This window comes from Eurosta solidaginis, chromosome 2 (genome assembly GCF_040869045.1).
Source record: "Eurosta solidaginis isolate ZX-2024a chromosome 2, ASM4086904v1, whole genome shotgun sequence".
NCBI lineage: Eukaryota > Metazoa > Arthropoda > Insecta > Diptera > Tephritidae > Eurosta > Eurosta solidaginis.
The window spans coordinates 293292695-293309741 of NC_090320.1; the positions used below are offsets into that span (position 1 = coordinate 293292695).

Sequence of the window (17047 nt, forward strand, 5' to 3'; positions counted from 1 at the left end):
TTTTCAAAACTGCAATGCGTTTGTTTGTTCGCTATGAACTGTACGAGTACGAGTACACTTGCTTTGAGTGGGACATTCAGCACAACACATTATGCGTCACATACATACTACATGTTGAATTATATCGAATGGTGAAAAAAACCAGCATTCGCTGGCGCTGTTTAACTTCGGGAGTACCTTTATAGGTATGTGTGGATGTGTGTATGTATTTTCATTACAGAACAGCTTGCCACATGTATGCACATATTTATGCTTGTCGCCAAGTTAATGCAACAGAAATGGTTAAAAATGCATATCATTTGAGAAATAGAGAGGCAGCGCTGGAGGAATAAAAGGTTAAAAAAATGGGGAGAAAGGCGGAGGAAGAGTAAGAGTTAAAAACTTCTTAAAACTAATGCAGGTAGACCAAAGGTTGGGCTTAGCAACATATGCGGGTCTGCAAGCATTCTATAAATCTCAAATACATAATTGATTGATAACACTGAAAAAGAATTTTAATATGTGAACTGGCATTTAATACTATTTTAAAAATTTAATATAAAAAATGCCATGTACCTTTCTTATGCTATAGAGTAATAGAATGTGCTCTTTCAATATTGTAATTTATTTAAAATATGCATTAGGAAATGTTTAATAAATAAAATAAAATAAAAATAAATCCCCAAAAGAAATTTAATTGTTCCTGCTATAAATGTGATATATTTGATAATATTATATATGCATCGACCTTGACGATGTTTTAGATAACTGTGCATGCCATATACGTATGCCTTCCATGTTGTTTCAAATTATTATATGAAAAATCGATTGTATGGGATATATATTATAAATACGACCGATGTATAGATAAAATTTTTTCAGACAACTACGCTTGCCATACGCGTAAGCATCTGGTAAGAATTCAAGCATCAAACTGTAAAATTCATTGTGAATGATAACTAAGTGTGATATCTTCTGCATAGACGTCAAAATTCCAAAGTGATTGGATCACCTGATTTGTATTTGACTATCGCTGTCAAATTCTTTATCTCTTTCTATCACCCGCTGAAGATAGGCGCCGCCATATTGAACACCCTGTCAAAACGCTAAATATCGAACATGCTGTCAGGCATTTGACAGATTAGATATTACACTTAGCTATCATTCACAATGGTAAAATTGAGGAAAAGATGGCGAAAATCCTCTTATCTATAAAACTGCTTGTATGGAACATGTATCTTCCGGTCGGTTACGACAAATGTCAAACTAGCAAAAATCTTTTTAAAAAAAAAAAATGTAACCTCTTATGCTATAGAAATAACAAGAGATTTTCCAATGTCACCTAGAATAATTTTATATACATTTCCATAAAAAATTTGTTTTTACGCGAAATACTCCACTTATTCTTCTGAAGAATAGGTTATACCATTGGTAAAGTCAGAAACTTGTATTTCGTAAGTTTTTCATGTATTGCCGGCAATAGTTTAAACCAGGAGTTTTGAATCTTATCTAGCCCTGGCGATTTCCAGTTATGAGTCTAATAAATTATTTCTTTGACTTGGTTGGGTGTTATGAGATCTAATGACACTTCTTCGATGTTATCGTATCTTTGTTCTTCTTCTTTGATCCACTTTGCATGTGTATGGTGGATAGCTTTTCTGGACCATATTGATGTGCAGTACTTCTCCGTCTACTCCTCATTGGGTAAGATAACTTCGTTGCTGTCTGATCTCATTCAAATGCAATACAATAAAATTACTTTTCATTGTTTTTGTAGAATTTGTTGTTTTTGTGTCTTTGTTTACAATTTGTATTTACCCTGTTTTGCTATTTGTGCTTGAATTTTCCATATGAAGTGATTTACAGAGCTTTATATCATTCTATAATAGCAACGCTTCTCGCTTCCATACTGTCGTCAGCCTTAATGTTTGGATGTTTGTTTCAACTCTTTTTAAAGTGATGCTTTGACTAAGTCTTTTGGTTTGTCTCTTCGTATAACCAATCTTATAACACATGCTGCTCCGAGACCATTTCAAGTCGGTTTTTGGACCTTTGTCGGCAATCGGTGCGGACCTATTTTCAGTTCGGAGTTGGTTAAGAGATGATTTTGGGATTACTTTATAATTTTGTCCAGAAACATTTCGGAACTATCGCCGGATCATTTAAACATTTTTTATGTAAATTTTTATAATATTTTGCGATTGTTTTTGAATCATATGAGGAATAATTTAAAATAGTTTTAGGATTGTTGCCCTAATCATTTACGAACTAACCTCGTATTATCTAAAAAATATTTTATGAAGTCTTACTGATAAGTTCTTTGGAAGTTAGTTAGGTTGAACTGACCGGTTAATAAAGATGTCACATAGACCGAATATGTCCATAGTGTTACCAGAATTAGTTTGACGACCAAACAGAACAGCCCCAATCAGGTACCAAGGCAGTTAATATGCCCATCGTGAACCTTAAATCTTCTGTCTTCAGCGATATCAGCCACTTTGTGAGTCTAATATCGTAGGCTTTGCACATGATCTTAGAAATTTTGCAGCTCCGGGCTTTTATCCATGGATTTCCTGTTTGATGGGTCATACACTGAAAGAAATGGTGCTAGTAAAATCAACAAATCGGTTCTGTTTTTCTTGGCTTAACGGAGATTCGGTGAAATTGATCGAATTATGGTTAATTCGACCGAGTTCTTTGTCAAACGAACAAATTAGTTTAGTCATTTCAACAGAAGAGAAATTGCCGCTCTTAAGTTAACAAAATTCTGTAAAATTTACAGATTCTTGGTCAATCTAACTGATTTTTCTGTTAACACAACTGATCTCACTGGTCATTTCAACAGTGATCAGCAGTCAATACACGAGCAAATTTCAAAGAGAATTTTACGCTCACTGCGTTTTTTACTTTGTACTTATGACGATGGTGCCACTTGTTAAAAACAAAATACCAAAATAACAAAACCACCAAATCCAAAAAACACACAAAATAGGAAAACAACAAAAAACTAGTTTTTCAGTTATCAATACAAAACGAAAAACCCTTTTTTGAATTTACTGTGCAAAAAATTATGAGATACCGGGACACCTATTTATCGAGTAAAATTTTGCAACTTCTCCTCCAAGCGAAATGCAAAATTAAACTTGCCGAATTACATGTAAAGTTACTCCAGTGGTAAATTACCTTCTAGCGATTTGATTCTTAACTTTTCCATAACTTACAAGTTCTCTATTTAAAATGTTATGTCACACATTTATACAAGTTTTGTTCGAAACAATCAAGCGTGGCAACTACATGCGAGAGAAGAAATTGAGAATGAGCTGAGCTGCACCTGAAAGAATTGAGAATCAGTTTTGTGACTACTATTTTCATTTCTATTTGCAAAGCGAAGTTCAAAACTATAAATTAAATAAATTATAAAATATAAAATTTGGTGAAAGTGCGTTTAATAAAACAAAATAATAAAGTGTATAATGTTTAATGTGTGCCGGCATATTTGATGTAAGCCCAATTGACGTTCGGTTAGTAAGTGCCACCGTGGTGTGATGGTAGCGTGCCCCGCCTGCCACACCGTATGCCCTGGGTTCGCACCCCAGGCAAAGCAACATCAAAATTTTAGAAATAAGGTTTTTAAATTAGAAGAAAATCTCTCCCTCGGCAGTGCCTTGCAGATGCCGTTCGGAGTCAGCATAAAACACGTAGGTCTCGTCCGGCCAATTTGTAGGAAAAATCAAGAGGAGCACGACGAAAATTGGAAGAGAAGCTCGGCCTTAGATCTCTTCGGAGGTTATCGCGCCTTACATTTATTTATTTACTTATGTATATGGCAACATAGGTACTTTCGAACAAAACTGTCGCAACAACTTTTTTTGTTCATTTGACTACTAAAACGGTCAATTACGAATCAACGATTTGTGCGCAGTTGATTCAACATCTTGTTGCGATGGATAAAAATTGACAAAAATGTCGGTAGAATTGACCCGTGTTTCGGTTGATTTTACCAGTCTTTTTCTTTCTGTGTATGCAACTCCTGTCTTCTTTTGATTTTTCTCAAACGGATTGGGATGTCTAGCGTCCGGTGAGTGCTGAACCCTCCCTTTGTCAACTCATCGGCTTTGTCTTTAACTTCTATCCCTTTATGACTGGGAACCCAATATAGATGTATGGTCCGGCCTGATCGAAGTTTTTCTAATGTTTCTTTGCATTCCAGGACACTTCCTGAGAAGTACTCTGTGGTATTATTGCCTCACCATCTTACTATCAATTGTATATTGACCCGACTGCAGCTTAAGCACGCTTCCTGCAGAATTTCTGCTGCTTTCTAATTTCCACGTGAAAGACTCTGCAGTAATCTAACAGCTTGTAGGATCTTCTTATTTCTGGATGTATACAACAAACAGCAGACCAGACCCTGTTCTGTTAATTTGGAACCATCGGAAGTTTTATTTTTTAATTTTTTCCGATTATTTGTACACATTTCGGGACCACCTGTCGACCATTTAGGGAATATTCGCGGTGTGGATTCGACATCACTTTCATCAGTACGTCGAAGGAAAGTAAATATGTTAATGAAATTTGTTTGAAAGTTTTAGCATTTAGTGCAATTTTTTCCACTGTGCAGGAGTTGAAACAAGTCAGCAAATATTTGACACCTGGTAGACCTTGTGTCGCATATGACAAACATCAACGTGAGCAAGCTTTAAGTTACTCACATGTTTGTTTGTGCAATTTTCTGATTTTATGCACATAAAAATGGTGTTTTGCTTTTAGCAATTCCAAGCAACATTGACGCGAATGCAATAGACAGACACATTTGTATAAAAACAAGAAAATATATGCGTAAAAAGAGAAGCGTGAAAACTGCATTGACAAGCAGTTTACTCATAGAGTAGAAATACCCAAAACTATGTGCGCGCCACAATGCGCATGCGTAAATGCGAAAGCTTTGAATATTGAATGTGAAAATGGGTGGAGACTGCCGATGCAAACAGAGTTATATCTATATTGTAAAATATTCGCAATTCACATAAGCTTTTAACGTAAATAAATTGTAATGTAAATATTTGAAAAATAGCAAATGCGTATGCGTTTATTTACAAATTTATTAATTTGATGGCAAAAGTTAAACGCCTACACAAAGTAAATAATGTCATGTAAATATGGTATTATGCATACGAATTGCTTGACATGGTTTGACATTACATTGAGTTTGTAAAACAAGCGGTAGCCTTTGGAAATGCTTTTGAAATGAAATTCAAGTCCCTAGCAATAATTTATGCATCAATAAAAAGTGTAACGTCATCATCGTGAATTTAAGTAAGTAGGCGAGCTTGGTTGTAAACTTAAATATTTGAAATAAAATTAGCTTAGTTGACGGTAGGTATGTATGGATGTAGTAGAGATATACGCCGCCGCCGAATGTCAAAAATATCGGCGCGGCGGTGTCCGGCGCGTACTATATTTTCTACTCGTTTAAGACTGTTTAGGCCATTTATTGTTCATATCGAAGATTGGTCGGATATGGTCGAAAGTGGTATCAACGGATGCGCATCACTGCCAGTTATAAGAGACTAATTGCGAAAATTAACTCTTTCTAACTGTTCAAAAGTTATTAAAAATCGGGCGCTTTCGATATCAGCTTAACACTGACTTTGTATCAGCACATATATTTACCAGGTGGGGCTTTGTTCTTCGCAAGAACACTCAAAGTGGTGAAGCAAAAGCTTTCCCAAGACAGTCGAACTAACGTAGTGGACAGTCGAAGCAGTCATCCATTCTGAAATATCGTTTTGATTTAACGAAGACTATTGAAATCAATGTTGTGAACACAAACCTCTGTAAACTTTGGTCTACATTTTGTAAAATTTTAATTATGTAGATGCACCGGGGATTATACGATTTTCTCCCATGAGTTACACAATGACATCCACTTAGACTGCTTATGATTTCGAGGGCGGCATACATGGCCGAATAGTTACTCCCTAACGTTTCAAGGTGTTTCTCTGTTGTAGCTAGACAGCATCGCGGGACAAAAACATCCGTTAGAAAGTCTTCGGAGCTACACCTAGAGCTTCTAGGAAAGTGACGTCGACGATGCTACATATCAGTTCGAAGTCGCAGTTCTATAGCTTCTGTGCTGTCATATGGTGTGAGGGTCAGGAGGCGTCGTAGCGACTGGTTGTCGGGATTGCTACTGTTCGCACATCGGGAATTGTAGCTCTTAATCATCGGGAATTGTAGCTCGAAAAAATTGGATGCGCCCTGTGCCACGAGAGTCATGAGTATTAATAGACCATTAATAGCAACTGTAAGTCGCCTTTGAGCGTGACCGCCAAGGAGCCACAAATGATTTAAAGAAATTGTGTTCGCGACGATTATTAGGAGTTAACCCTAATTGAAAATACACTTTGCACGACATATAAAGACAAAAGTGTAACCATTTTATGTATCTCTATTTCTTTTCAGCAGACGCAGCATTACCAATTCCAAAGACCGGGGTTAGGTTCGAAGCCTCCATGGAGTAAGTGAACAGGGACAATCCCTCCGCAAAGAGCTACTCCTGAAAATTTTTGAACGATCTGCGAGTTTTTGAGGCAAAAACGCCGGATCTTTCCGAAATGGCAAAAACGTTGATTTCCTTAAATACATACGAACAAGTAAGGACGGGACTGTCTTCGGCTGTCGAATCTTATCCCGTTCGTAATCTCCAAATAGTCGGATGTATAAGATAAGAAATATATAGATGTACATACCTAAACGATTTTTAAGATAAATATAAAATAAAAAATGGCAAAAACCCACTTATCTGAACGATCGGTTGTATGGGATATATATTATATATAGCTCCGATCAAAGTGATTTTTTCAGGATGTCTTCTATGATATATTAGAATATATATCACCGAGTTTCACGTTTTTACTTTTTAAATTGCGGCAGGAATGACCCAAATCGTCTTATCTGAACGATCGGTTGTATATGTTATAGTGGTCCGACCCTACCGAATCCGAAAAATGTCTAATATAATACAAAAATACATCCTTGTGCCAAATTTCATTGAGATATCTCAAAATTTGAGGGACTAGTTTGCGTTCAAACAGACAGACGGACGGACGGATGGCTATATCAACTCAGTTCGTCGCCCTGATCAATTCGGTATACTTAATGGTGAGTCTATCTTCAATATTTCTCAACGTTACATACATCGGACCAAAGTTAATATACCATTTCATGTTCATGAAAGGTATAAAAATAGGTAGGTACTTTGTGTGAGGATGCAAAGCTTCACGTTTTTTGTGGTCTGCATGTAAAAACTATAACTACGAAACACGTATTTCAAAAATATATGACGTAAACGTAACTATTTGATGAAATTTGATGAATTTTGAAGCTTCTAGCCGTAAAAAAGGGGCAAAAATGACAGTTTATATGGGGTATATAATATATATACCACCGATCTCTATGATTTTTGTCAGACAACAATATATGCTATATACGTAAGCATTCGTTGAAATTTGAAGCCTCTAGCTCTTAAAATAGGGCAGTAATTACGAAAAGTTTCTTATCTGAACAATCGGTTGTGGGGGATATATACTATATATACGACCAATCTCATAAATTTTTCAGACAACAATATGTGCAATGTACGAAAGTATATTGTGAAGTTTGAAGCTTCAATCTGTTAAATTGAGGAAGATATGGCAAAAATCCTCCTTTTCTGAAAAATCGGTTGTAAGGAGGATATATGCTATAGTGGTCCGATCCGGCCGGTTCCGACAAATTTCTAATCGGACACCCAAATACGCCCGCTCACCAAGTTTTATCAAGATATCTCAAAAATTGAGGGACTAGTTTGCATACAAACAGACAGACGGGCATGGCTTAATCAACTCAGTTCTTCATCCTGATTATTTCAGTTTATGGACTTACAATTTTGGGTTTCGTGACGAAATTAATATACCATTTCATTTTCATGGAAGGTATAAAAATCAAGCTTTTTAAAGTAAGAATACCAGCGTACGCCGGCGCGCCCCCCACGCCGCCGCCGCCAATAAAGTGATCGGCGTAAACCTCTAGTCTGTAGCAGAGTATATGCGATAATGGGGCTCTTAATGACTTTATTTCAAGCCGCTAATGAAATTGTTATGGCCGACAATCAATTGCTGCTGTTATATTTATAAATGCGTACATACAGTAGGGTGGCTTGAAAAAAATAGTTGCCAAGACCGATCCTAAATTCGAAGCTTATGTTGAAAGGGTCTTCAAACACATTATTACGTCACTATTTTTGTCTTTTGAAACTTTATAATTCCCTTTAATGTCCCCTTGGCCTATATAGTTGTTTCACAAAGGCGATTTTCATATTTTTCATATTACCGACAAGCGCAATGACCACCCTGACATACTCTAACGAAGTCAGTGTCAAACTTATGAACAAGTGGTATGATTTTGAGCTGGCTAACTTAAATAAACGTAAGCTAAATCTTTACAAGATCAGCCTGTCCACTGGAGAATGGAGTGAGTATTATAGTACGAAACGCCAATATAAACGGCTAATTCAGATAAAAAAAAGCCAAGTACATGGAGAACAAAATCAACCATAGTGTTGGTGATAGTAAGGTCATGTGGAAAAACTTGAAAAATTCCATAAGCATGCCTAAAGAAAACAATGGTCTTAAAAAAATTCAAATAAACGAACAACTCTACACAAAGAAAAATGAAATAGCGCAGTCTTTGAATAACTATTTCATTGATGGTATATTGGAGATTAGCAAGAATATTACTACTTCTTTTAGTAATGAAGGTACTATAGATGAGCAAAATGGCCCTACTGTTTTTACGTTTCAGAAAGTATCCACTTCAGAAATAGTTGATATAGTAAGTAAGTTTAAAAATAAAATTTGAGGGAAGAAACTTCTGTCGGAAGGAGTAGTTAAAGACTCCATAACGTATATAGGTTTTTTCTATACTCAACTTGTTAATGAGAGCTTAGATAAAGGTCTCGTTCCTAGTTTATGGAAATCTTCTATAGGTGTGCCATTAGAAAAAGTTAAAAATACCATCAAAGCTGAGGAGATAAGACCTATTATCACGTTACAATGTGATGAAAAAATTTTGGAGACAGTGGTAAAAAATCAGCTTGTAAATTATTTAGAAAATAATGTAATTATTATACCTCAACAATCTGGTTTTCGAAAGAAACATTCCTGTGAAAGTGCTTTGAATTTGGTTGTAGCTAACTGGAAAAAAGACTTGAGCAGGAAAAAACACATATTAGCTGTGTTTTTGGATTTAAAACGTGCATTCGAAACGATCGACTAAAACTTAATGCTGAAAAAGCTTTCTTACATTGGCGTTTCTGGTGTAGAACTAAAATGGTTTCAAGACTTCCTAATTAACAGATACCAAAGAACAGTGATTGGAACGTCCGTATCGGATAAAAGGGAGGTACCTGTTGGTCTACCTCAAGGGTCTGTGCTGGCACCCATACTGTTCAATATATATATATTAATGATATAACTAGCTCCATAAAGCACTGTGAAATAAAATTCTTTGCTGATGATACACTGCTGGTTATAAGTGGGAACAATATTACTGAAATGTATGCTAAGCTGCAAGAAGATCTTAACAGCGTATATAGTTGGTTATGCGTAAACAGACTGAAACTGAATGTCAATAAAACTAACTTTATGGTTATATCTAGACGCAATTTTCAAAACAGTGAGCTACAAAACTTAAATATACATAAATAACGAACTAATTGAAAAAGTCAGCACCATAAAATACTTGGGAATAAAAATAGATGATAAGCTGAATTTCAACGAGCACGTGGATTATACGGTAGGAAAAATAGCGAAAAAGTTATATTTTACACAACGAACCTGCAAATATTTAAATAGAAGGTATAAAATTATCGTCTACAGATCTATAATCGAAAAGCAACAGAACCGAGCTATGAGATTCATTCTCAAAAAACGGTATGACACACTTATCAGAGACATGCTATGGCTCTCTTAATTGGCTTAGCATTAGACAGCAAATTTTTTATTATACCATGAAATTTATTAAAAACATAATAGAAGGAACTTTGCCTGCGTATTTGAGGACTAATATAAAATATGTAAAAGATATGCACTCTGTAAATACTCTTAATAAAAATGATTTTAATCTGCCGGCTTATAAAACTGAAGCAGACAAATGTAATCTGTATTATAAAGGTCTTAAATCCTATAATGAACTACCGAATAATATTTAATCATGTCATTCCAATAAATTTAAACAAAAATTGTACAATTATTGTAGAACACTACCAATTTAGTGATGGACAGGCGGGCTTCCATAGCATCGATAGACATGCAGCGAAACTATTCTGCTATGTAGCGCCAAGACTTCCAAGCTCTTGTACGCATACAAAAAAGGTTGCCGAAGCACATACTGAAGCGCATCACTCGATTAACTCAGTGCATCGCCGTGCAGATGTTGCCTTCGCGCTTTACTAACATGCGTAAAATGCCTACATACTACACTAGCACCACGCTTTGTTCGCATGATCTGTAAGTCTCCCATCCATAGTACTTAAAGGTAGGACATAGATGTAACTATTCTAGATTGCATAGTCCAGAAGACAATTATAAACATGTAAAATAGATTTAAGTTAGGCTTAGGAAAGCCGTAATAAATAAATTAATTAAATAAATACTTTAGGGGGCTACAACTGATTAACAGAAAAAACAATATGAAAAAGATATCAGAACTCAAGTGAGAAATGAGAAATAACAATTACAAGCTATAATAAAAAAAAAATAAAAAAATTTTGCAATAATTAAAAAAAAATGTAGCACACATTTCAAGACCTCCTCAACACAAGCTTCAAATTTCGTATTATTTTTTTCGACCCAGTCGAATGTACACTTTACATACTACATTCATAGCTGTGCATGTCATCAACATTGTAGTAAATTGATTCTTAAAAAGAATGCATTTCTATTGTACTATATTTTATCTTTTCGTTGTTCCTCTATCTGTGACACAAAAAAAGAAAATTATCTGTTTGAAAATTGTTTTCATGTTTTACCATTTTACGCATTCTTTCTCACATATCATTATTCCGGTTCAATAGTAGTATTGCCAAAGAGTATATATTTGTTAAGAGGCTTCACTCGATACTTTTGTTGTTGCCAAAGCAACCCTGTCATGTCAAATGTGATTCTCAAGGAAGTTTTGTTTAGTTTTGGTATTGCCTTGCCTGTCTATAATCAATAATCAATAATAAAGGATCTAAAAATTTTTATTCAAAAAAAGTTATACATCATTTGTGTGGGTGATTGTTTTTGTTGAATTTTGTACTCTGTCTTAAAATCAATTATGTACACTGGTGGCCACAGGTTCTGTTGCACGGCATGTTGTGCTTGATTGTTAATGTACTTTGTACCCTAATTTCAGATGTATGTATATTTTTCCTAGCAGCTCTAGTTTCCGAAATATTTAATAATAAAGTTTCAAACATGGCTCAACTATATGGTTGGCTCATCTCATCAGCTGATTTTATTTTTTTTCATTTCACTGAAGTAGGGATTGTTAAAAGTTGATGGCAAATACAAAATGAAGCGAAAACATTGACAACTTTTGCTTACAACACACAAAAACTGCTACGTTTTATGTTTTCAATTCATTCCATTCGCCTAACACCAACACGCAGGGCCCGAATCGTAACATACGATCACGGATCGGCAACCATACGAAAGAAAATTACGTGATACGTCAAACGTATAAACAAAATGGGATTATAATATACGATAGCAAACGGAACGTAATATATTTTCAATTCACAATAAATTATACGATCCACATTAGGTTGGATTGTATTTTTAGCTCACAATAGATTTTGAACTGTCAAATTGGTTGACAAAAAAATAAAAAAACAAAGTAAATAACTACGATGGATCAAATTTTATTGTTTTGTGTTAGCTCCAGTAATAGCGAAGGCGATGAAAAGATAGTCCAGAGGCGGTTAAGAGAGTGCGGTAACCCTTTGGACTTATCGAACAAACCGCAAGCATATCATTTATGTATTATATCTTTGTAACAAAAAATTATTGCAGTTTCTTGAAGAGATTGCGCTTAACTTAAGAAGCTTTTAGTTACTTTCTGGAGAAGTTAAATTTTGAAGCAAGCCGATACCAAACGGGGTGTCTTGCCATGAATTCCGCCAATATTCCCTTTTGGCTTGGATTAAGCTTGTTTAATTTCGACCTTTGTTAATAATAAGACTTTGAAATTTGTTTTCTAACATTTTCATTGAAATTTGTGTGTATACGATCGCCAGTTTGTGTTCGAATGAAAGTGCAACGGAGCGTGTACGTTCAGCCACTCGTCACGTATTTTGCGATCCAAAATTACGATCGAAGTAGTACGTTCACGTATGTCATAATCCGAAAATCATATATTTACGTGACGAGTTATACGATCACGGATGTTACGATTTGGCCCCAGATTGTGACAATCTGAACAAAGGTATGTTGTTGCTGTAAAGATGAGCCAACCATATACATAGTTGAGCCATGGTTTCAAGTAAAAATAGTTTTTGCAATAAATAAACTTTATTATTATCAATAACAGTGAGTTTAATTTTCTTTTAAAGATATTTTCTTTTATTAGCTGATTCAGGAGCACTACTCTGAACGCTCCCGCAGTAATCAACTAACATACACTTACGGGAAAATTGTTTCCCTGTTACAGCGTTTCTACAGTCACTACAGCTGCGTAACGAAACTTTTTAGTTAGTTTAGTGGTTAACATCGATAATTCCTTAACTCATTATGTGACTTCTTAAAGCGAGAAATGAAGAAAGTCCCTAGCAGTTTTCGTAAAATCAACTACAATATTTCATTCACCTACATAAGTAATAGTTTTATCCTTGAAGAAAAAATTAACATAATTGTCCAAAAAGAACAAATCACGCAAAATATGGAAAGCGGCGGTGGAGAACATAATGAATTATCCCTTAGGAGATTCTAGACGAAATATATTGAACAGGTTGCTTCATCCACTCGTTATCGAAGTGGACGACCACGAAAGGCCACTGAACGCGTTAATAGGAATATCGTCACGATAGCTCTTCTGAATCTTCTGAATACATTTAAAACTGTTTCAGGCTAGAATAAAACCAGGTTCTTACTAAAAATACTTACAAGAATCGGTCGTTTAGAGGTAAAACCCATGATATAAAAGTTGTGCTAGGCCCAACGCCAGGGTGGGCAAAGAAGGAGTTTGGCGTCCACAGCACAATATCCCCTAATGCGATGCCGCTGATAGACTTCGCAGATGCCCGAAACATGGTCATATCCAGCACCAGGATTAAGCATAAAAATATCCATCAAGCTACATGGCTGTACCCCGATCGAAATAGGCGCAGTCAGATCGACCACGTTGTGGCAGACGGACGTAAAGCTTGCAGTGTTTTAGATGTACGCACCATCCGACGACATAACATCGGTTCGGATTACTATCTCGCAGCCAAAGTACGCGTCCGCCTTTGCGCGAGCTGAAAAGGGAAGCGAGGCGGTTTTACGAAAAAAAAAACGCAGAGGCAGAAAGGCGTGAGTGCGAAGAGCTTGAGCTGTTAGCCGCCAGAAACAACGGCGGCAAATTTCACCAAAAAATTCGTCTACAGACGGAAGGTTCAAAGCTTGGGGCAAAGTGCTGTAAAAACGAAAACGGTGACCTGGTAATCGATGTACAGAGGTTACTTAGATTTGGAGGACTACTTCCTGGCCATATAAAATAGAGACAACGCTGTACCGCCCAGGGAAGATGATTGACCCAAGCGAACTGCAGTGACCAGATTCAATAAGAACGAGGCCGCGGCGCTAATGGCTTACCTAAGGAGCTATTTAAACACGGCGGCAAGAAGCTGGTTTGGAGCATACACAAACTTCTGTAAAAATATTGTCGGTTAAGTGCATGTCTGACGATTAGAGTCTAAGAGTTCTTTTCCCAGTCCGCAGAAGGAGGTCCTGCAAACCGTGCCAACTATCGCGGAATCAGCCTTATTAGTATCGCGTATTGTGCGAGAAATAGAAGCCCACTGTGAATCGGCTGATTGGACATTATCAGTGGAGACAGAACAATTTGCGTCTGCATAAAAATGTTTGCAAATTTGTTTAATGTCTCTCAATTTTCTCTGAATTTACTCAGATGTACGGAGTCCATGGAGTCCATGTTATTCAGCAATAGTACAGACTTCTTATAAATGATGTATGAAAAGCTTTCGAAGTCATAGGGTTCGAAGGGTCTATGACGCAATATCCCAGTGATGTCAATGTGGCCATAACGCATTAAGTTTAAAATAAGAATAAATAAATAAATAAAAAAATAAATAAATAATAAAATAAGAATACAATAGAAAATTTCTTCCCTAACTCTTTCACGCATAGTGGGGTACGGTGGCTACGTGAACTGAAACATGCAAAATGGCTACAGTTGAGCTAGTTATCTTCTCGAGAAGATACAAGAGCGCGGTATTCAGACGACCTTCCATTTGCGAAGTATTACTAATGCTATCGGAGAGGATTAATAACGTTTAGATTAAAGTCGTCGTGGAAGCTCAATTTATTGCACAGAGTTATTAAAGCCACGGTTCGGTTTTCCTACTGTCGGCGCTCTTTTTAAAGATGGTGTACTGATGTATGATATGCCGGTATAACTGGCTCTCTTCTATCGAGTATTGGTCTAGTGGACATCGCTAATCACTGTTAAAAATATAATATGGAAACAGTACAACGATAGGCTAAGATAACCGGGGACCTTCCTACAACATTAAATTAGACCCTATATCACGTTTACATTGTTGAAAAGGTGGACGCAGCACAGGTTGCAATCAAGGCTCGTGATGCGTAGTATAAACTTCAGAGCTGTGATACTTCAAAATTCTAGCTAGGCTTAAATTCTAGTTTTAAACCGGTGTACCTTTTACCAGTTGTCTAGACCATATGCTTAACATTTCAGCTTTTGCAAGGACAAGGCGTGGATATCTCGGTAAGTAGATGTACGACTCCCCTAATAACATATTTATTACTTTGAAAAATAAAAAATTTTTATATGGGGAAACATAAACCCTCACGATAAATGTTGACCAATCTCGAATCTCCAATTTAAGCGTTACTACAGTTATATGTATGTATGTATGTAATTAGATATAGGTTATGTTATTTCTTTACTACTCAGCTCCACTTATGGTACCTGCTATAATATATGCTATATTTAAAAAGTTTTAAGCATTGCACTCTAACAGGTTTTACAATTCTCTATGAATTTCTATGAATTTTCATAGCTCTCTATTAGTGTAAGCAACGCTTCTCACTTTCACTCTGTACTCAGCGCTTAAAAAGCATTGCTGCCCCAGTTGAAATGTTTTGACAAAGTTTCAAATGTACGACAATATGACATGCGTGAATACAATTCATACGACCTGAATTAAAGAAAAAAAATCCCATTGGAATACGGTTGCCACATAATAATTTCTTTTGGAACCAAATTTATAATACAAAAGGATCAATGTTTTCCAAACCACAGAGAATGATACACACGAAGTACGTAATGCTATTAGTGATCAGCGTTGTGCTGTTATTTGGGCCTATGATTTACAGTTCGGAAGCTTCATGTAGTTAGTATTTTCGATGAACTGTGATCAAAGCTAATACACACTTGAATTTCGCTAAAAAAAATTTACACAAAATATGGAAAGTGGATTGTACTTCTCTGTACTGAGATTTCCACAAAAAAATAGTGATACTGAAGCTATTTAGCATGGCTCGTCCGTTTAGACAGTGTGCATTTTCGATATATTAATTTCAGTTAATTTTCCGTCGATATTTGGTTTTAGTTAGTTTTCTGTCAATGCGTTGGCGCATTGCGTTAAAGAGCTTTTGCGTCCCCGAAAAGTGCTTAAGATAGATACTAAAGTCTTAAAGTTTCAAAATAAATAGGATTCATTGTTAAGTTCCGAAAGCATTCCATTTTTACGTTATTTTAGTGCCTGCGCCACTTTGAAATAATGAACCTTGAAAGTTTTCTTGCCTCAATTAACACAAATAAAGTGACATATTGACTTTTTTCAATAAGAATAAAATTAATATAAACACTTCCTCAGCGAAAAAAAAGATATTAAAATAAAAAAAAGGTCGAAATCATTGTAAAAACGGACTGACAAGGCATGTCAAAACGTAGGTTTATGAATTCCTTTTAGCATTTGCTCTTACATTAGTAATAAAACAATGAATATATGTATGAGTGTTCGAAGTCAGCTGTTGACGCAAAGTAGGAGGCAAAGTAACGCATTCAAAGCGTATAATAGATTTTTAAAGAGAAGAAGGAAAGGAACCGGTAGACTTCTTCATAATTAATTATTCGGCTAATCAATTAGTCGATTAGGCGAGTAGCAATCATTGTGAATTCCTACAAGTGAAGAATCTTACTATTCCTTCATAGCAATACCTACCTGTCAAATAAGGCTGACAGGGAGAATGACTATCATGAAGATAGGTTTGTTTGTTTGCTCGCGGTAAATAAATTTCACTGTCATGAATTGCTTATTTCTGTTCCAAACCAATTTTCCTTTTAAATGTGTCTATTGAAAATTAGAATATATACAATCATAAAATATAGTTAATAGAGAAAATGTTTCCTGTTAAGCAAATATTTTAAAATATGTAAATAACGCAATTTACCAGCCGTTTACAAAAATGCTTTAACACACTATTGAGCAAATGATTTAAGTAATTGAACAGCGCTTCAGCAGGTGATCGAGGCTGTTTACTATTGGTTTTTCAACCATTCGCTTCTTGTAATAATTTGCAATGTCAGCAACTTTTTCATTGCTTGATTTGAACAAAAGATACAATCGTGCTTACGAATCGAAGAATTCATTGAAAATATCAAAAACGAAAAAAAAACAGCTTGCAAAACATTTAAATTACCTTCTTTTAAAAGTGGGCAGTGCTACGCTCATTCTCCAAAATTTTACTAATTTTCTATTCTGCGTCACAAGGCCAACCCACCTCTCTAGTTTCAT

The 17047-nt window shown here is 35.7% G+C and overlaps 1 protein-coding gene across 5 annotated transcripts in view; it reads right to left on the reverse strand.

The window, feature by feature from the left end:
- Positions 1–17047, reverse strand: part of for (cGMP-dependent protein kinase for) — a 319267-nt gene that overhangs the window by 159098 nt on the left and 143122 nt on the right. The gene's annotated exons all lie outside the window — the stretch shown is intronic.